Below are 23138 nucleotides of genomic sequence, written 5' to 3'. Positions count from 1 at the left end.
TAAATAAAGGTCTTAAATGGTCAAAGGATATCTATAGTGTGAAGAATCTTCTCAGGGGTCTAAATGTCTATCGGGTCTAAATAAAAGGGTCGAAAGGTCTGAAGTGGTCTAAAGGGCATAAGAAGTCTAAATTGTTGAAAGGGTCTTAAAAGGTCTAATGGGGTCTAAAGAGTCTAGAGGTCAAAAGGGTCCACAGGGTTTGTAGGGGATTTAAAGAGCCATAAGGGGTTTAAAGGTCCAAGGGGTGTAAAAGGTATGTTCGATGTGCAGTTAGGGTCTTACGAGTCTCAAGGATCTTATGGGTCTCAAGGGGTCTAAATGATGTAAATATCTAAAGGGTCTTAAAGTTCTAATGGGTTGAAAGTGTCAAGGGGTTTAAGCAATCTCACGGTTATAAAGGGTCTAAAGTGTTGAAAGGGGTCTTAACGGTCTTAAGGACTTGAATAGTCTTTCAAGTCCATAGGGTCTGAAGGTCCAAAGGGTACATTCCAATAGTAGTTGGGCCCTAAAATGGCGGGTTGTTTTATCAGACCGCTATTTGACCTTGACCGTGTTTTTTTTTTCAGACCGCTATTTGACCTTGACCGCGTTTTTTTTCTTCCAGATCGCTTTTTGACCTTCACCTTTAACGCGTAGGGTTATTATGTAAATAAAGCAAAAATGCACCATACTCTCGGCTATCTGGAGAGGGAAATTCCGTTCCAACCGGACAAACGTTTTATCTTGCCAAAACGAAGTTTTTGCAAGATATGTTTGTCAGCTTGTATGTTTTTTTTTTTGTTTGTTTGTTTGTTTGTCTGTAATCACGTATAAAAAATTCTGCAGAGCACAGTTATCATTGGAAATTTTTGTAACTTCGTATATCAGAGGCCTATAGAGGTTCCTTTCAGTGCACAAAATTTTGAAGGTCAAGGTCAAAGGTCAAGGTCACTTTGTCGCAAATCAGGGGAGTCGACGAAACCCTTATTTTTTGAGTAATTTTGATCGGATCGTCTTCAAACTTCATGGGAATATAGTTCATGGTCTGGCGCTCAGCTGATTAATGTTTGGTGGCGATTGGCCTTGACCTTCATGGTTAGCGCCTCAGGTCAAACATATTTGACCCCAAGGTCAAATTTTCAAGTTTTAGGAACCATATCGTGTAGTACCTCAAATTGAACACCTCGATGAGTGCTTTCTAGATATGTCAAGCTTGAGACATTATGACGTCATTTGGTGATGTTCTGAGGCAAACGCATATTTTTCATGGTTACTCTGTAGAACGATTCTCATCGGAATCTCTCGTAGGCAGATATTCCTCAAGGAGTCGCTCCTGGTGGATAGCAGCTCTGTTCACCTCAGTGTGACCTTAAAGAAGTCACACGTGGTCACCTTTTGGCAAGATACGGGTCACCCTGCGGGTGACATTGGTTTATTTTTTTATTATTTTGTTTTTTTTTGAAAAAACAGTGGGGAACAGAGACATGAGATCTGTGGAAGGGAGAGGGATGGGGTGGGGTACACGGGGTAAACAAGATGGACACCACAAGGACTTTCAGGTCCTTACACAACAGAGACTTTCAGGAAGGAAAGCAGGGAATTTGAAGGAGGTGGGTTTGGGGTGGATTAACTGGGGTAGAAAAGATTGAGGTTTTGGATGGGGGAAGATATAACATTGTGGTGAACAGCTGTTTTGAAGACCTGGAGGGAAGAGTCGGATTGAAGAGTGTGTGGGAGTTTGTTCCAAAGGTGTGAAAAAAGAGGAATGAAAGAGTGAAGGTGAGCAGTGATTCTTGATTTTGGTAGTTTTACCAGAAGGGGTGGCTGGTGGACCTTGAGTGCCCTGCAGAAATATGAGGGGTACATATCTAAGACAGAACAAGGTGGTGGGGAGGGGGGTAGGGTGAGGCCAGATAGAAGACGGCAGAAGACAGACAGACCACCGACCTGCAAAACTCAAAGACTTAGCCACATCGCGGGAGATACCAACGATTCTAAATGCCTTGGTTTGAACAGCGTGAAGCCCAGAAAGGTGAGAGGTGGGAGCACCAGCCCAGAGGAGAGAGCAGTACTCCATCAGGCTGTGGACGAAAGCTTTGTATATGGTCAGAAGTTCAGGTGTGCCAAGGAAGGACTTTGCCCGACGGAGGACGCCCACACGGTGACTGGCTTTGGAGGCCTGCTTGGAAATGTGGCTTTCCCAGGAAAGATCATGGCAGATTGTGAGACCCAGAAGCTTGAAGGAAAGGACTTCTTCAAGAGGATTGTTAAGAAAGTAGATGGGGGGTGGGGGTTCCAGATGGTCCTTTCGGAGAGATATAGTGAGAGTGTGAGATTTGTCAGGATTGAAAGACGTTCCAAGTGTTGAACCAGCTTGTGATTTCATCCAGATCTGCAGAGAGTGAAGAGGCTGCTGCATGCTGATCTGAGGGATGACGGATGGTACGGCAGAGGGTGGAGTTATCAGCAAAGATATAAAGAGGATTTTCCAGAGTCAGAGAGATCATTGATGAAAACCCGAAAAAGAACAGAGCCCAGAAGACTGCTTTGAGGAACTCCAGCCTGGACAGGAAGAGGGGAAGAGAGAACTCAATTAAGGGCCACATGTTGCTGCGGAAGGAGAGGAAATCTGCATGCCATGAGCGGAGATGTCCGAAGCCAAGGATTCTCCAAAGAGACCTGGTACCAAAGGAATTAAGTCTCCATTTCAGATCCCTGGTCAGAATCCAAGTCTCACATCCATAGAGCAAGACTGGAAGCACCAAGAACCTGAAGACTCGGACTTTCGTCCTCCTGCACTGGTACCGGCAGCACCACACCCCATTTCCAGTGAATCCATGATTCCCCAGGCATGACCCAGATGTCTGCTGACCTCTGACTCACAGCCAACAGAGACATGAATATCACTGCCAAGGTAAGTGAATCTCTCCACGACCTCAACATCCTCATCACAAACAGGCACAGACAGAACAGCAGCATCCAAGATGTCATTGAAAGCCTGGATCTTAGTTTTGACCCCAGAAACCCGTAATTCCAGCGGCTCCAACTACTCATTCAGCACCTCAAGGGCCCCAAAAAGGATATCTAAAATCTCTGCAAAGATGACTGCATCATCTGCGAAATCAAGGTCAGTGATCTTGACATTCCCAAATGATGCACCACAGCTTGATCTGTCTGACATCCTCCCCAGAATCCAGTCCATTCAAGTGCTGAAAAGTGTGGGGACCAGTACACACCCCTGATGAACTCCAGTATCAAATGGAAATAAGTCAGAGATGGTATCTCCACATCTCACAGCACTCTCAGTACTGGAGTATAGTTCAGACATCAGATCGATCAGTTTTGGTGGCACCCCACGAAAGCCAAGAATCCTCCAGAGGGCATCCCAATTCACTGAATCAAATGCTTTACAGTGATCAAGATAGGCTACATGCAGCCCCTGCCAAAACTCTAATCTGCGTTAGGTGAGGACCCGAAGAGCAAGGATGCGGTCAATCGTTGACCTCTTTGGTGTAAAGCCTGACTGCTCTGGACACTGATGCTCCAGCAGATGGTGGCGAACCCTCTCAATAATTATCCGAGCAAAGACCTTGCCTGGCACTGAGAGCAGCGTCACCCCTCGGTAGTTGTTGCAGTCTTGGCGATCACCCTTCCCTTTCCAGAGAGGGACAACAAGGCCCCTCTTCCATTCAGTTGGGATGATGTCTGTGTTCCAGGCAGAGGAGAGAACTGCATGCAACGACACGAGTACAGCATTTCCACCAGCCTTGAGAAGTTCAGCATGGATGTCACAGATCCCTGGAGCTTTACCCCATTTTAACCTGTTCACCGCTGCCTGTGTTTCCACAAACGAAGGTGGACCACAGTTGATTGGAGGGTCAACAACAGGGATTGTAACACCCCTGACGAGTTAAAAGGCTAGCACATATTTATTTCAACTAAAATGGCTGCCAGTCTACCGGTTGGTCATCTTTGATTAGATCGCAAAACAAAGTGATGTGCACGTGAATGCCATCATGTACTGTGCTTGTGCCAAGGTTGAGCAAAATCGGACCATGCATGTCTGAGATATGGTTGCTGACAGACGCACGGACGGATGGACGAGAACCAATCCATAAGCTCCTGTTTCGGACTAAGTCCAATGGGGGCGAATAATACATTAGGATCATGGTAATAATGATGTGATACATAATGATTATGATACATAATAATGATAATAATAATGATAAAGATAATGGTACATAATGATTATGATAATAATGACAATATTAAAATGATAATAACAATGATATTGTTGATAATGATAATGACATGTCGAGGTACATTCAAAGTACACCACCTCCATGCCAAATAAACAAATAACAAATCCTCCAGCGCACGACATTGCCGGTGCGCCTTCAGTGTCAGCTATGCTACCCTGCCGTGCAGCACATGGAGATGGAATTGGGAGCAGTGTACAATAATTCATTTATTAATTGCACAATTAAAATAAATAAATAACAATTGTAACTTAATTAATGTCTTAATCAATTGACTAATAGCACACCAAAACCACCAACGTTTCATCCGAATCTGTAACTTTTTGAAAATTAAGTAATTCATCGAAAAATGAATAATTAATTGATTAATGAATTAATCAAAAATACCCTTTATCGCCAAATCACTTGTTCACTGCCGTGTCCAAATATCAGCTGCCAAGCTCAAAAGGTGCCTGAGATATTGCCAAGGTGAGAAAGAAAATAAATAAGGAATTACTAAATCGATAACAATTAAGTAACTAATCAATTAATTCATCTATCTATAATTCCAGCAATCTGTGTGTGTGTCTGTCTGTCTGTCTGTCTGTGTGTGTCTGTCTGTCTGTCTGTCTGTCTGTCTGTGTGTGTCTGTGACCGCTGTTTCTCGACAAGCACTGGTCCGATCTAATTGAAACTTGCCAGATATATTGCTGGGGACCTGAGGATGTGCCTTTTCAAGGTTTGATATTAATCGGACAAGTGCTTCCCAAGTTATGGCCATTTATTTACCAAACCAATGACAGGACATGTTGCTGTGACGTCACGATGGACGTCACAATTCTTATTTTTTTTGCACGTACGGCCACGTGAGAGCGAAGGAACGGCCTGTGTGGTTGTTGTTTCTGGAATGCGGTTTGAAAGTTTTTTTTTTCACATACGCCCATGCACGTACGGGCACGCATGTATGGGCACGCATGTACAGGCACGCACTAGTTAATCAAAAAAATAAGAAACTCTGTTTTTGCGAAAGCACATCTTCACTTTTGTCCCCAAATTTCAGCTTCCTATCTCAGCCTGGTGTTGGCTTAACGACTAGGGTGGCTGACTTGGTATCTTGTGGTCCTGAGTTTGAGCCCGTTTGCGGCTGAATTAACACGAGGTCAGGTTGACTTAGCCTGTCATCCTTCCAAGCTTGGCAAAATGAGTACCAGTGCACTGATAGAGGGGCACAGCATCAGCGGCACAGCCACGCCCCAACAAAATGTTAGCTACCCGGCAGCCAAGCTACCATACGCAAGAAGAAAAATCTTCCTAGCTCAAACGATGGCTGATATATCGCCCAGACAAGCAAACAAGCAAATGGAGTAAAAACTGAGTACTCCCTTCCTTTGGCGACTGGTGATGACGTCATGCACCGCCTGAATATGGAATTGGGAAGGAGCGGTGTACAACAAGTAGAGGTACATTCGAAGTACACCGCCCCCATGCCAAATAAATAAATAAATGAGAAATCCTCCAACATGTGACATTGCTGGGGTGTCAAAGGCACCCCATGATGCCGCCATGCAGCACATGGAGATGGAATTGGGAGGGAAAGGTGCACTTCTGAGATAAATATGTACAATGAAACTGTCACCAGTCACTCTGAGGTAAATATGCCAGTCACTCTGTGCAAGTCACCGACTCTTGATCCAGCAAAAGAGCCCCAGATCATCACGCTTCCTCCTCCATGTTTGACAGTTGGTGTCACACACTGAGGAACCATCCTTTTGCCTACTCGACGGCGTACAAAAACCTGGCGGGATGAACCGAAGATGTCAAATTTTGATTAATCGGTCCATAAGACCTTCCAGTTTTCAGTAGTCCACTGGTGGTACTTCATGGCCCAGGCAAGCCTCTTTATCTTATTTTGTCATCCAAGCAATGGCTTTCTTACTGCCACTTGACCTGTCAAACCTGCAGCTTGAAGTCTTCTCTTCACAGTTGAAACTGAGACTTCCTTCCTTTGACCAGTGTTAAGCTGTGCTTGAAGCCGCTGTCCTGTGAGCCGCTTAATACGCAAGCTGTTGACTCTCAGAAACTTGTCTTATGATTGTGTTGTGGCTTTGGGTCTGCCAGACCTCTTCCTGTCAGAGTTTCCTCCAGTTTCCAAGTGCCTTTTGATGGTTTAGGAAACTGTACTCACTGACACCTTGGCTTCTTTGAAATTTATCTCAAGAAAAGACTCATACCTTCATGGGTTATAATGGTCTGTTTGTCTTCCTTTGTTAATTGTCTTTTTCTCACCATTATGATAACAATATACTACTTCCTGCAGTGCAATATTGTCCAAATAATTCTTCATAGGGTGTAGCAACACAGTCTGTTCCAACACTGCTTTTATACAGACAGAGGGTTTGTAACTAATCAACAAAAGGTGGGACACCTGTAGGAATTGTTTTCATCAACTTTCAAGGCTTAATTTACTACCATTGCTGCAGAACAGCTGCAGTTGCTAACCCATTACTTGTTCCCTAAAAAGGGCCTTTTTAACAACTCTGAAATTTACATTATTTTTCAGTTTTTGGTAACCTAAACCTTTGGGTTTTTTAACCTCTGGCAGTTTACTGCTTAGCTTTTTCCCATTTCAGGTTATTCACTGGACTTGAACTGCTTAAATTTCAGTAAAAAGTGGAAAAATAGGGGTGTTCTAAAACTTTTGATTGGTAGTGTATCTGTGACGGTGAAGTGATCGACCCATAGACTCAGCTTCAGAGCAGGAGATTCCAATGATCTTGAAAGCCTTTGCTTCCCTGGCTTCCAGTTGAGCAAGATGCAAAGCATGGGAGCCAGCCCAGATGCAAGAGCAGTTCTTCATCAAGCTGTGGATGAAGGCCTTGTAGGTGGATATGAGTTCAGGTGCACCAAGGAAGGACTTTGTAAGATGGATGATGCCCACTCAGCGGATGGTTTTGGAGGCCAACTTTGAGATGTGGTTTCCCCAAGAGAGATCATGGCTGATAGTGAGATGCAGGAGTTTGAATGACTAAACTTTCTCAAGAGGATTGTTAAGAAAGTAGAGAGGGTCCTTTTGGAGAGAGCTAGTGAGAGAGAGATTTGTCAGGATTGAAAGACATATTCCAAGTGTTTGACCAACTTGTGATTTTGTCAAGGTCTGAAGTGAAGGAGGAGGCTGCAGCCTTCCTGTCTGAAGGATGTCATGGTACAGGGTGGAATCATCAACAAATGTATTAAGAGGATTTTGTAGAGAGTCAGAGAGCTCATTGATGAAATCAGGAATATAACTGGGCCAGGACACTGCCTTGGGGCACTCTGGCCTCGACAGGGAGAGGAGATGAAAAGATTCCATTGAGAGCCATAAGTTATGTCAGTGAGCAATGTATGGTGTTGTCCTTGGATGCCATAGGCATAGAGTCTGGAGAGAAAGGCAGGATGCCAGACTGTATCAAGAGCACAAGATATGTCCAGAAGGACAACCCTGATCTCAGGTCTGACATTGAGGGCCCCCATCCATGTTTGGTGAGGAGAAGCAGCATGTTGATGGTGGAGTGACCTGATCTGAAACCAAATTGGTGATCTGAGATGAGGTTGGTGGAGAAATGGAAGGATTTCATGTCAACTGCAATGATGGATTCCATGACCTTGATGATAATTGGAAGCAAGCTGATAGGTCTGTAGTTAAGGGGATCAATTTTGTACCTTTTAATGTAATGCAGTGATGTTGGTGGATTTCAAAGCAGATCGAAGATGAGCGAGGGCAAATGACAAGATTAAAAGGGCAGAGAGAGGATGTGAAAGAACAGCAGAGCAGGTTCTTTAGGACATGTGAGCTGATGCTGTCTGGTCCAGTTGCAGTCAGAATCGAGGGTTGAAAAAACCTTCTCCACCTTCTCAGGTGCAAAATACAAAGTCCGGGAGCAGTTGCGTATGACAGCAAAGGATGGGTACTGAAAGTGAGGACTGTTTTGACCCTTTAAGAGACCCTGAGGACCCTTTAAGACCCTCTAGAACCCTAAGACCCTTTGAGACCCATAAGACCATGTAGACCCCGAAGACCAAATAGACCCATAAGACCCTATAGACTCTTTAGAGCCCTCAGACCCTGTAGACCCTATAGAACCCTTAGACCCCTTAGACCATACAGACCCGTTAGACCCTTTAGAATGTTTAGACCCCAAATGTTCTGCCAAACCCTTTAGAATTCGAAGACCCTATATACCCTGTTTGATTTGTTATAACCCCCATAATACCCTCAAGACCCATTAGACTCATTTCTACCCTTTTAGACTTTTGCGCCTTTCGACATTCACACCTTTCAAACATTTTAATACCCTTCAGGCCCCTCTGAGCTTTTGGCCCTTTTTGTGAATGGGATGAATTAAAGTTAGTACTTTGTTACACACCTCACCACATGTGTTCTTCTTGAAGGTTAATGAATTGTTTTTCTTCGAGAATAGCAGAAACCTGTGCATCATTTTCATCAAACCAATCTTGGAGGTGTCTTTTGACTGCGTAATTGACGTCTTTATCTCTACTTTTTAATGGTATTTTAAAACGTTTTCCTTGAGTATCATCCATTTATTTTCGATACCAGTCACTGTGGCTCCAGGCTTCTTGACCTGTTATGTTCCAGTTCTTTGCTTTTGTGAAGGTTCTTCAGGCATGCAACTTCAAGGTTCATTGTCATTTTATAATTCCTATAATTTTATAATTCAAAGTGTCTGCAGAATTCTTCTGTGACTTATTCATACTGCCATGCCTGGTATGTATTCACCGATTATGGAAGCAGAACACTTAGCCTGTAAAGGTAGTTGCACAGATATTGTACTGTTGCTCATATCTACAGGTGCTATTTTCAGGGCTGACAATGGCCTCGTGCAAATGACAAAGCCAACTTGTAATAATAATACAAGTTCCCTTACAAGGAACTACAAGCAGGAGGAAGCTATTAGGTGCATCAAAGCCTTCGTTATGATTCCCAAGTTATGGTTGTTTGTCCATGCTTTATCCTTTATAAATGCTGAGCGTCAAGCAAGGAAGCAGCACGTACCATTTTTACAGTCTTGGTCGTACGACTCTGCTTGGGTCAGGTTCGAATCGCAGACCTCCCATATTCAGAGTGGACTCAACCATTATGCCACTGTCTGGTTGATGTCTTCATTATTCTGTCCTTCCCTTCCAAAAGAATGTGCAACCACTTCCTCCTTTAGTTACCTGGGGACTTAATGCTTCAGTGAGGGTCACTATATCAATGTTGTAACATACAGGTTATTTGGCGATTGAGGCTGGTCTTCTCTCTGAGTCTGTCCATGGGGCTATTGAGAAGAATCCTAACATCCCAGGTGGCAAGATTGATGTGATACCCATTATTCTCATTTGCTCAACTGCGTGAAGAGAATACCCATCAGTCGAGGAAGATTGGTCCGGTTGACTATGGCGGGAAATTTTTGGGTCACCTCTTTAGCCTCATTCCAATTTGGGTGAGCAGTGTGGTCCGAAAGGCCCAGTCACACCTTGACGTTTTAGCCAGCTTATGCCAATTTTTGGAAAATTTGTATAAAACGCTGGTGCACGTCGAATACGTTATGGGTACGTTTTGTATATGTTAAGACCACGCTGAAAAACACTGCCATAAGTGGTAGTACGCTGGCTTTAAACGTTGAACTTTTGGGTTTTCCTCGAATTTTTTCATGCTTGAAATTTCACGATGTATCCCGGCATATGACTCACACGTTCCGCGATGCTGGCCATAAGTTGTAGGCACGTTATGCGATCGTTGACACACGTTGAAACACGTTACTTGTAAGTTACTCATAAGTCGAAACACGTCGAGGTAATGTTTAGCGTACCCGAAACTTATTTCTAACCTATGATTAACGTTTTGTAAGCACGCTACACGAACGTTGTTCACACTTTGCAACACGTTACTTGAAAGTACTACTACTACTACTACTACTACTACTACTACTACTACTACTACTACTACTACTACAAACATCGACATCAGTAAATTCTCTCGAACTACTACGACTACTTCTAATAACATCGACATCACTAAATTCTCTCGAACTACTACTACTACTGATACTACTACTACTACTACTACTAACATTGACATCACTAAATTCTCTCAAACTACTACTAATAACATCGACAACACTAAATTCTCTCGAACTACTACTACTACTACTACTACTACTACTACTACTACTACTAACATCGACATCACTAAATTCTCTCGAACTACTGCTACTACTACTACTACTACTAACATCGACATCACTAAATTCTCTCGAACTACTACTACTACTACTACTACTAATAACATCAACATCACTAAATTCTCTCGAACTACAACTACTACTACTACTACTACTGCTACTGCTACTGACATTGACATCTACTCAACATGGAGTCTGGAACACTGACGGGTTCCTCTTGTGAAGCCCATTTTTATATACCAATTCCCCTAAACGCTGCCAATACGCCATTATACGGTAGCTGTAAGTTAGAAACACGTTCAGTAAGTTCTGTGGTCGTCCGGAAGACATCAATCAAATTCGTCTACATACGCCAATGTGCGTTTGAGATACGTTACACATAGGTTCAAAGCACGCTACTCATAGGTCCAAAGCACGCTACTAATAGGTTCAAAACACGTTACTCATAGGTTAAAAATTAAGTTTCGGGTATGCTAAACATTACCTCGACGTGTTTCGACTTATGAGTAACTTACAAGTAACGTGTGGCCGACGTGTGTAAACGATTGCGGAGCGTGCCGAGAACTTATGCCAGCGTATGCGGAACTTGTGAGCCATACGTCGAGTACGTCGTAAAATTTTCAGCATGCTTGAAATTTCACGACGTACGAGACGTACCACATAATATGCCAGCGTACTTCATTGTTTTTCATCGTGCTCCTAACGTATACACAACTTACCCATACCGTATTCGACGTGTCCCAGCGTTTTAGACACATTTTCATAGGTCGGCATACGCTGGCTAAATCGTCAAGGTGTGACTGCGATGTTGACACTTCCAATTTTCAGGCGGTTATGATTTTAATCTGCGTGCGGCAGGTTTTTAACAGAGAACGCCACGAGTTTGTCGGCGATACGTGCAGCGCGCTATGACCAAGTTAAACTATCGTTGGGCATAGGTTGTGAACGCCGACAACAGGCTAAGCATTCGTTGGTATAAGTTATCTTTAACACAACGAAACGTTCTGTGCCCGTTAATAATACGTTATGCATACGACCAACACGTTATGAATACGACCAAAACTTAAAAAAAAAAACTCAAAACTTCAGCGTACGCCAACGTTTTACGTGGATTTTTATACGTTGCCATTCCTGGCTAAAACGTCAAGGTGTGACTGGGCCTTAAATAATACTGCTCAGTCACCTGGAATACTACTAAATGATGTTGCTACCAACACCAAGTAATTAAAGTCCCAGATTGCCTACATGCAAAGTTAATATCAGGAGGCAGCATTTTGTCCCATCAACTCTGTGAAATTAACTCTGTTAATTACCAAAATCTCTGGTAAAACTACCAAAATCACGAATCACTGCTCATCTTCACTCTTTCATTCCTCTTTTTCCCGCCTTTGGAATAAATTCCCTCACTCTATTCTTTCCCATTCCTCCCTCCAGGCTTTCAAAACAGCTGTTCACCACCACCTCTTATCATCCCCCATCCAAATCCTCGATCTTTTCTACCCCCGATAATCCACCCAAGCCCACTTCCTTCAATTCCCCTGCTTTTCTTCCTGAAAGTCCCTGTAATGTCCATCTTCTCTTCCCCATGTTCCCCGTCCCATCCCTCTCCCTTCCATATATCTCCTAATGTGTCTGTTCCCCACTGTTTTGTCCCTCCCACTCCCACCCTCTTGTCTCATGCCTCCTTGCTGTGCGTTGTGTGTTAGCTCTCATACGAGCCTCGACAAGGTATACAAAAAACAAAACAAAAAAAAAATGTGAAATCAACTTTGTGAAATGGTTGGCAACATATGATTGTTTGTCCATGCTCTATCCTTTTTACATGCTGAGCATCAAGCAAGGAAGCAGCACGTATCATTTCTAAGTCTTTGGTGTGACACTGCCAGGGTTCAAAACACTGACCTCGCAGACTCGGAGTGTACACTCTTAACAACTATTCCACGAAGTTGGAACGTTGGCTTTCACAATATCCTCTCCTTCCATTACGACCCTTTATCCAATGCTGTAAGGAATGGTAATTGAAGTTCCCGATTTGAATCTGTGCTGAGTGGATTAAAAGTGAAGCCTGCTTGTTTAGGTACAGTCCCACTTCCTTTGTTCAATTCATCTCGCTCAAATGGACACGACATACATTGAGATGATTGGCATGGATTTTGCTGCAACATAAGCCTGTTAAAATAGCGAATCTACTCTTAAACCTTTCTCATAAAGCACGTGCAGGGGTTTCTGTTGGTGCATCAAGCCCCATGGGCTTGCCACCAGCATTCCCAAAAGTGGGGTTATTTTTCTGGCATATCATTTGACCGATGGTTGAAGGTTTGAAATCATGGTTTTCCTTTTCCTAAGTGAGTTACCTACCAATATTAAACACCTTTACCTGCACTGAAAAATCTGCTTTTACTGCATTTACCCTACATGTCTCCAGATACGTTTTGTTTAACAAACCCTTCTGGCATGTGAAGGTAAATGGAAGAAGTTTAATGAGGAGAGGCTTTGTGTTACACCCATGCCTACTTGAAAGATTTCATCGGGATTGAGTGCTCAAGCAACAGTCCCAGTCCTTTTGGAAGAATTATACTATACAGTATATGTTTCATTATTTATTTAGTGGTATTGTCAAACATGGTGCCATGCATGCTCACTGTTCAACAAAGCCACAGACACTTCCTTCCAACTCACAGGTACTCACAAGGCCCTTCCCTCTATAAACCACTCATAATTACTTCGCATACTCGAAGCGAGAAATGGGGTTAAGCAATTGGTTCATGTCCGTCCATCCGTCAAAAAAATGTCTAGAAACAGTAATTTCTCTCTGAATTTTAACCGATCGCACATGCACAAAAGGAGTGAGATATTATTTTTACTCGTTGTGCCTGCCTGGCAGTGAAACACAATTGAAAATAATTCCAAACAGGAAACTTGCTGTTTTTAAGGACGTTATAAAGGGCACAAACAGGCACGAATAACTAATGTAACGTGTTTGATAGGGTGGTGTATTGGCGACTGTAAAACGGTGGTAAAACTCGGAATTAACTTATTTATACTACTTTTACAATCTTTATTTTATTAGGGTACCAAACCTACAAGGCTGGGCACTTACTTATTTTGCGTAACCCATTGTTTTTGTTCTGTTTATTATTATTTTTACTTCGCCGGCAATTTTTGGGTTTTTTTCGATTTAAAATTCATTTTCTCGGCAACCGTAAGTCCGATTGACAAGAAATTTTTTCCCTAATATGTATCTTTTTTGTAGAATATTTAATTGATAATTATGACATCATATGACACGTACGGGCACCATCTTTGAAAAACTTCGGACCTCTGTATCTCTGAAACCGCACAATTGAAAAAATTGAAACTTGGCACGTGGCAAGAACTCCCCATGGGGAAGAAGTGTGATTTTTCGTGATGTCATCGGTGAAGTGGTATCTCGGTGAAAATGAGACGTAGAATGCTGCATCCGAAAATTTTGAAATTTATTGAGTGTCATCTATGCAACAACTCACTGAAGAAAAATAATATTTTGACATCATATGTCATGTGCTTCAGCAGCCATTGTTTTGAAAGTTTTTTTTATAATCTTCTTCTCCAGAACGGCTAGACAGAACGAGGCAAAACTTTACACACACATTCCCCAAGACATCACTTTACAAGTTTTTATTAATTTCTAATTGATAGGTTACCTGGTTTGGTGGCCATATTTAATTGACCACATTTGAGGCAGAATCTCAACTTATGATGTCATAGGTCACATGGTTCGTCAGCCATATTGGATTGAAAATTAAAAAAAAATTGAAAAATCTTCTCCAGAACGGCTGATCAGATTGAGGCAAATCTTTACACATGTTGCCCAAGGTATGTTTGTACATGTTTGTAAATTACTAATTGATAGGTCACATGGTTTGTTCGCCATATTGAATTTACCATAAAACCTTCAAAAATCTTCTCCAGAACAACTGGACAGATCGAGGGGAAACGTCATATACAGTACATATTCTCCATTAATATGGGATATAAGTTTGTTCGTGAATAATTGCGAGGTCACATGGTTTGGCAGCCATATTGGATTGAAGAAAAATATTAAATAATGTTTTCTTTGGAACCAGTTACCCTATCAAAGCGAAGTTTGCAACTGTCATCTAATGCCATTGCTGCATTTCAGGTAAAAAGTATGACATCACAAGTCATGTGGTTTGGTGGCCATATTGGATAGAAAATTGCACCTTGTCCGATTACACAAAACTTAGCACGCGTAATCCCCTACCACATTAGAGGCAGAATGTAAGTTTATGGAATCATAGCTCACGTGGTTCATCAGCCATATTGGATTGAAAATAAAAGAATTAAAAAGCCTCTGACTCTGAAACGGCTAAACAGATCGAGGCGAAACTTTACAGGTATGACTGCCTATCGATGATGAACAAAGAGGTCCCTACTCATTTTGATGTAGGTTACATGGTTTGGCAGCCATATTGGATTGAAGGAAAAATATTAAATAATGTTTACTCTGGAACTGCTCCATCAGTCATTAGGAAATTCCATCTTTAATATCTAGCTGAAATGTGGAATGCATGTTTTACATTTCAACCTGATCGGCCACATTGTTTGGCAGCCATATTGGATTGAAGTAAAATATTAAATAATGTTTTCTCTGGAACTGCTGCATCAATCAATGTGAAACTTCAAAATTATGATTTAACAGACATGGGGAATGCATATTTTGAACTTCAATCTGATCGACCACAAGGTCTGGCAGCCAGAATTATTTAATTATTTGAATCTGAGAACTTTAAGAATTTTTCTTTTTTTCACAAGGCTCACTTGGCTGTGCCTGCATGCGTTTGAGGGTACAGGTGTAGCAATTCAGTTGATACCGATGATGGCCCGAGGAAAAATGGTCAACAGTGTACATAATAAATAGATGCAATGTGGCCTGTTCCTCAGTCCATAACTTGTGAATCCCGCGTCATCAAGAAACGTGAGGGGCCTCGATGGAATCTCACTTTACCCTTTGCACCCATAGTATCAACATGTATTATTTTGTGTTCAGGTTATTTAAACACCAATTCAATTGATACTGACTATGAATTCAGGAAAAAGGGTTAACTGCTTGCATAATAAATAGATTGAATTCAGCGTGTTACTTGGTCCATAACTAATCAATCCCGAATAATAGAGACACATTGGGGGCTTCATATTACCGGGGGGGGGGGGCCATGGTGACCCATGGTGACATTTCCCACGCATTTATTACTTCGTGTTCCAGTAATTTAAATGCAAATTCAATTGATACCTCTTTATGGAGGAAAAAGGGGTAACTGCGAAAGTAATAAATGGATTGAACGTGGTGTGTTACTCAGTCCATAACTCGTCAATCCAGTGTCGAATCAAAGTAGGGTTGTATCAAAGCCGGACGTCTTGGTACCCGGTTATCACTGCCAGCAGTTATAAAGTGGCAGTTCAAGTTTAAATTGAATTTTATGCTTAAACACTGGAGAATACAAATCACCTTCTTAATACTTCCAAGAACCTTCAGTTTTGCAGTACTTGGACATGGTCTATAGGGTAGTGGAAAAGGGTGATGTATAAGACTGCTTCAGTAGCACTAAACGTCCAGATTTTATTTTTACAATGATCTTTAAAGTCATTGTTTTATTAAAATTGAAGTATATCCTTGAACACTTTGCAGGGTAACGTGTTCAATGAATTCTCGAGTTACTAGATGGTTCTATAATCAGATACAGCTCGAAACCGCTGGTTAACACAACATCGTTCAATACACGGAAGTCACCACACACTTCCCGACCACTCGTGATCTTTTCACACATCTGAAAATCCAACAACAATATTAACACTTGTCACCTTTTTACTTTACACAGACACAGACAGTGTGGGTTTCATTCCCAACCTGAGTATAAACATTTGGATTGGTGTTTTGATTTTTGCATTCCAAAGTGTGCCATCCCTGGGATGACCGTTTAGTCCATTGTGCCATCTGCTGCCATTACCAAGAGGATGTTAAAGACACCATGCTCTTTCATAAAGAGTACATAGGTGATGAGTTATCATTGACACCCTGCAACAAATTCCAAATTCCTGCCACTCAGTCGAGCGTCATGCAAGAGCAGCTGGTTTGTGGAAGACGGGCAAATACCTTCCCCAGATGACCCCACAATGTGTTAATAATTGGAGCAGTTCAAGATGTAGTACTAATAGTAGTAGTAGTAGTAGTAGTAGTAGTAGTAGTAGTAGTAGTAGTAGTACTAGTAGTAGCCTGGTGTTGGCTTAGTAGTTCGGGTGGTGGCTTAGGATCCTAGGGTCCTGAGTTCAAGCCCCATTGGCCGCTGAATTAAAAATACACCAGGAGGTTAACTCAGCCTGTCATCCTTCCGAGGTCGGAAAAATGAGCACCAGTGTACTGGTAATGGGGACACTGCATCAGCGGCATAGCCGCTTACCAACCAATGATGCAACCAGCAGCCACAGGCTGCACTCAATAGAGGGAGTAGTAGTAGTAGTAGTAGTAGTAGTAGTAGTAGTAGTAGTAGTAGTAGTAGTAGTAGTAGTAGTATAAGACATACAAAGAGTGTGGAACAGGAAATAATTTTGAGATTTCTTGTGAATGAAGCCATCAAGGCTGTTAGAATTTATTTAAACGACCACCTACACAGGACGGATGGTACATAATCTCGGCCTGCATAACCTTGGCCGACACAGGCCAAGGTGAAACACAAGGTCAAGTTCCAAAAAAAATAAAAATGTCCAGGTCCATTTTCATATTGAACCTGGGCATTATATTGATATACATATATACAGTATTTATTTTTAAGAGTCGGGTTTGTATGATCAAAAATCCAGCTTGATGGGGTTGTCTGAATGTGATAATAGAAATGAGATAAAGGCATATATTGTCATACGTATACACGTATTTAATTTCAGGATTCCCTAAATTAGCCCGTAATTTACTTTCACAGCTCTATGTGAACATCAAAAGTACTTTATACAAGCAAAGCCTGTGGGGTTCAAAATGGACAACATAATGGGTTTTACCCAAATACTCACGATGCAGACTCAGCTTATTGTTTCTATATCCACACAGTCACAGTGTCAAGCTTCATGTCCCCATCACATGTATATATGTTATTGATTCCCGATTTTATAACAATTATTAATCATCAATTCCTGGGCAAACAGTTCACTGTATTTATGTTCAAGAGATATTTGATTTGGACTCTCATCGTTTGGGTTATCAGGAGGATGGATTATCAGGTGCTTCAACATTTGTTTTCCCCTTTTAGTTTCAACATCTCAGGAATTTCCCTCGGTCTCTGATCTCATGTGCAGGAAGCTTCAACACAGGTCTCGATCTTACCGAAGCTTGAGTGACGTTCCAATCCCTGAGCCGTGGAGCAGAAAATTACAGAAAGGGAAGAAACGTCGCTGTTCCCGAGGTGAGACGCTGTCAAAAAGCTCGGACCAAAGTTCACTTGTCATCGCATTGATAAGCATTTTCCTTTTGGTGACATTTTCATGAAATTATGGCATCATTCGGGCCTGAACGAGTTGGGTTATTGGGGGGGGGGACACTAATTGTCATTGGGTGGTTGAAGGGGGACAAGACAAGCCACGCCCAGGATGACTTGTGCAAACCAATTTAATACATTAAATGAAGTCAGTGTAAATATACTTGCAAGGCATGTTCTTCTGCTTCTTGATATAAGGAGCTGAAGCTGTGCTCACCATAAACTGCAACTTTCTTTGTATATCGGGGTTACAAATTGTTGTGGAAATATGAATGATTTGAAATATGACCCACTATGTATTCTATAATGCTTTGTTGGCCGAATCAGTTTTGTCGTTGCTTAAATCGCGGAAAGGTTGTTGTTTCTCCATTACTTTTGTTCCCCCCCCCCACCCCCAACCCTATTTTGATATACCTATTTCATTTCAGAAACTGGGACAAGGCTCTCAGTGCAATAACAGGAGTGGACCACGTGGGGTCGTTTGAAAAGCAATCCCGTGGGAATTAAAGTTTGATATAACATCCAGTTGCAAGCAGCACGGGATAGTGAAGGTTGACGCAATCGTCTGTGTTTAAAACAAAATATTTCATGTCATTTGGTAAATACGAATCACTTCGTTCAGATTCTGCTCAGGGGGATATCTATTTATTACGTACGCACCGGCAGTTGGGGAGGAAGGTCAAAAGTGATAACTACTACAGTATTTATTTTAGGACCACGATTGGATTAATCCCACCTTCTTATGGGGTCGGCTGTATGGGTTTTTGGGAAGCTTGCCGCAAGTCTTTCACGACTGAGGGCGGCAGGAATTTGTAATATGTTCAGGATAACTCGCCTATACCCTTCACCAAAGGCATTGTGAGATATTTTATGTCCAGCTACTAATGTTAGCAGACGGGCTTGACATCCATCTGAGAGATGGAGCATTTTGCGATCAAACGCCCTGTCGGCGAAGCAACAACTAGACAGTTTAAAGTGGGGTCAGGAATCGAACCCAGACTAGGCAGCTCAAAAGTAAATACCTACATCAGCCAGTCGGACAGAGGTCGAAAAAGGGAGAAAATGAAAACAGTGAATATTAAGAGAAGGGAAAATGACAATGGAGAGAAAGTAGGTTATGGAGTGTGGGAGAGATGGGAAAGAGAAGGGAAATATGTTTGAAACGAGATGTGAGTGAAAGTAAGTCAGGGTGACATATGTGGAGAGAAGCAATCTTCCACCATATTTGCCTACGTAATAAATAGATGGCACATTATGCACTTAAAGTGATCTGATCTTATACACTTCCCATAAAGCTTCATTAAGCAGCTGCGAAGGTGTCAGTGGTTGTAATGAGATAAAGTTTATCATGCATATTCGTTTTAAAAGAGTTATTTCGGTTATTTTAAAACCAATGTTGGCTCAACTGGAATTGAGTTACTGCATTGTAACCTGGTGATTGTTCAGTGTGAGTCACAAGTCCCAGAACACGGTTTGAGCTGCATATACTACAAGATTTGTTTGTACCATCTTCCAGGGTGAGCCACAAGTCCCAGGAGTAATAACATATTACACTAATAACAGTAAAACATAATCACAGGAGTAATAATAAAATATTACAGTAATACAACAATTACAATACCTCCTTGGACATCGAGTGTATCAGTATGACGTCCATCGTCATCAAGGCACAAGATAATTTTTCTCCATGTGTGGTGTGAAAACCGATGCAAAATCCCACCTTATGTGTTATGGTGCCAAATACTTTCTGAATGCGTTGTTTCAGTTCTTCAACAGATGCCTTGTGATGTTCTGCAATCTTAGCTTTGACATACCCCCACAGAGCATTGTCACAAGTGGTCAGGTCAGGACTGCACTGTGGTCCCAGAAGTATTGGCGCAGACCTTCCAATCCAACAACTGTTGGGAAAAATTTGATTGAAGTAATTTCGTACCACAAATGCATGATGTGCAGATGCCCCATCCTGCTGGAAATAATGTATTATTTGTATTATCTGAAACAAAAGAAAACTACAAATCCATGGTATAAGCAAATCTTGACTAAGCAGCAAAAACCATGTCCTGGAACTATTGACTCACCCTGAAGGTATAGAATGGAAAACCACGAGGTGTGTTATTACATTGCACAGGAGGCTGCTTTAGATGTACTATCCTCCTCCACAGATGGTAGTTGGACCTGTTGGTATATTAGAGGGACACATAACTTGTTATATTAAAGATTGGCTTTAAAACAATTGAAATAACTGCAAGATATCTCACTGAGAGAGTTCGCCTCAGAGCTCTCCCTCTGCTGCCTTTGATTACTTGTTGAATGAGATCAAGCTAAAATGGCAATGACAGCAAGGGGTGTTCCATCTTGGAACACGCTGCTCCAGTTCCCTTGTCCAATCTACAGTGTGACCGTAAAATTATTACAATGTTAACCATTTCGATCACGAACATAGATTAAATTGCCTACACAGTGTGCATATATATACACTATATATATATATATATATATATATATATATATATATATATATATATATATATATATATATATATATATATATATATATATATATATATATATATATATATATATATATATAGATAGATATATTCATATACGAGGTCAATCTAAAAAGTAACCGGACTGATGTTACAGAAATTTTATTCCAAAAAAATATATTGAAATCACAGCTTGCCCCCTTCAAAATAGTTTCACTCCAGTCTCACACACTTGTCCATCCTCTTCTTCCACGCTTCGATGCACCCTCAGAAGGCTTCTTCTGGAATCCTCCGGAGCTCCCGTCATCACAGCCCTTTTTATGGCCGCCACATCAGGAAATCGGGTCCCCTTGATGACCACCTTGAGCTTGGGGAATAGGAAAAAAAATCACAAGGGGCCAAGTCTGGAGAATCCGGGGGTTGCTCCAGAGTTGGCACGTTCCTCTCTGTCAGAAACTATCGGATGCTCAGGACTCTGTGAGGAGGGGCATTGTCAAGGTGGAGCACCCAGGCGTTGTTCTCCCACAGATCCCTCCTCTTGTCCCGGACTGATCTCATGAGGTGCCGGAGGATCTCTTTGCACACGTATTGATTCACTATTTGACCCTGTGGTAGAAACTCGAAATGGACGATGCCCTTGATGTCATAAACGCGATGAGCATCACCTTGACCTTCGACTTCGACATCCTTGCTTTCTTTGGTCTTGGTGATTGCAGACTTTTCCACTGACGACTCTGCCATTTGGTCTCAGGATCGTAATCGAATATCCACGATTCATCGCCAGTAATGACTCTCCCGAGTAGGTCTGGATCGTTCTCGAGGTGCTCGATAATGTCTTGACAGACAGTGACTCTTTGCTGTTTCTGATCCTCAGACAACAGCTTGGGGACCACCTTTACGCACACCTTGTGCATTTCGAGATTTTCAGTGATGATGCTCCAGACAGTGTCCTTGTTGATGGAAAGTTCCTCAGAAATCATCCGCACCGTGAGTCGATGATCTGCACACACCATCTGCTTCACACGCTCGATGTTGTCTGCCGTTCTGCTCGTTGAAGGTCTTCCAGACTGTAGATCGTTTTCAACCTCCTCCCGTCCCTCTTTGAACTTCTTGTGCCATTCAAATGCACGTGTATGTGACATTGTTTATTTCCCGTAGACTTGCTGCAGTATTGCGAAGGATTCAGGAGGTGTTTTGCCAAGCTTGGCAAGAAACTTCAGATTGGCTCTCTGCTCACGACTCATAGCACAACGACTCACACTGGACAACATGTAAAGCACGACCTGTAAAAAATCACACAATGAGCGCAGTCAACCATCACCAATCATATATATTGCTGGAATGTTGCGAAAGACTGTGACGCAACCTGTTTATGCAAGTTGTGTAAATGGAGCACACAGCAGGCTCAGTCCCATTACTTTTTAGACGAACCTCGTATGTATATATATATATATATCTTCTTCTTCTTCTTCTTTCGGCTGCTCCCGTGAGGGGTCGCCACAGCGGATCATCCGTATGATCCGCATAGTGATTTGGCACATGTTTTATGCTGGATGCCCTTCCTGACGCAACCCTGGTCGCCTCTTACGACAAAGGGATATGGTACACCTATTTTAACCGGGGTATACACCGGCCCAGTACACTGGTACTCATTTCGCCGACCTCGGAAGGATGACAGGCTGAGTCAACCCCCTGGTTTATTAATTCAGTGGCCCAACGGGGCTTGAACTCAGGACCTTTTGAATCCCAAGCTGCTGTCTTAACCGCTGCTGCCCTAACCACTGCGCCAACACCAGGCTTCTATAATATATATATATATATATATATATATATATATATATATATATGTATATATATATATATATATATATATATATATATATATATATATATATATATATACACATACACATACACATACACAGACACACACACACACACACACACACACACACACAGACACACACACACACACACACACACACACACACACACACACACATTCTGCTATAAGATGCAACCTTTCACAACAAATCCGAGCCCCATTAAGACAATTCACATGGATGGCTACATCCCTGGATATTACCTGAAAATTCAAAGATCCATTTGCTGCTTCATGGTACTTGCTGTTCAAATAAGGCTGTGAAGTGAAAAATTCGATAATGAGAGAGAAAGAGAAAGAATCCTTACTTTTTCATGTTTGAGTTTAGTTTCCCTTTAATTTCTCCCTGGGGCTTGGGCAACTTGATAATGGGCACGAAAATGGTGCACACAACAAATGTAAGTTTAAGTTGATCGATGAATTGAAGACGTCACTTTTGAAATCCAAGGTAAATTTCTTCAAACTTTACAAGCAATCTGCTTCAATTCACCCATGGATAGGCTTTATTTTTATATTTAAATAAAGACAAAATTACTTTATACACACAAAGTAAACACCTTTATATGTTTACAAACACCTTGATGAATAAAAGTAATTGAAATCCACGGTAAGTAGCCCAGTGTTATTTAAAAAAAAACAAAAAAACATTGCACACAAAACAATGTGCGTATGAGCATGCACCCTGTTGTAGGCCCGTGCCTTAAAACAAGATGGCACAGAAGAAGCGTGGCCCTCACAACTAGATGATTATACCACTCATGCAACAGCTGCAACCAAAAGCTAAAACTTTGACTTTAATCAGCTTC

General features: G+C 41.9%; 1 long non-coding RNA gene across 2 annotated transcripts in view; it reads right to left on the bottom strand.

Annotated features, from left to right (window-relative positions):
• LOC147015680 (uncharacterized) overlaps nt 1-23138 on the bottom strand; it is a 45798-nt gene that overhangs the window by 22514 nt on the left and 146 nt on the right. The window contains exons 2-4 of one of the 2 annotated variants that reach the window (XR_015049787.1): nt 22537-22590; nt 20040-20136; nt 19682-19859 (exon numbers count right to left, since the gene is read on the bottom strand). This is a non-coding gene — a long non-coding RNA (uncharacterized LOC147015680). The remainder of the gene's footprint in view (nt 1-19681; nt 19860-20039; nt 20137-22536; nt 22591-23138) is intronic. The other variant, XR_015049788.1, reaches the window with a different exon arrangement.

This window comes from Eptatretus burgeri, chromosome 12 (genome assembly GCF_056783735.1).
Source record: "Eptatretus burgeri isolate ZD-2024b chromosome 12, Ebu_testis_v1, whole genome shotgun sequence".
Lineage (NCBI taxonomy): Eukaryota > Metazoa > Chordata > Myxini > Myxiniformes > Myxinidae > Eptatretus > Eptatretus burgeri.
This window is presented reverse-complemented; position numbering and strand designations above follow the sequence as displayed.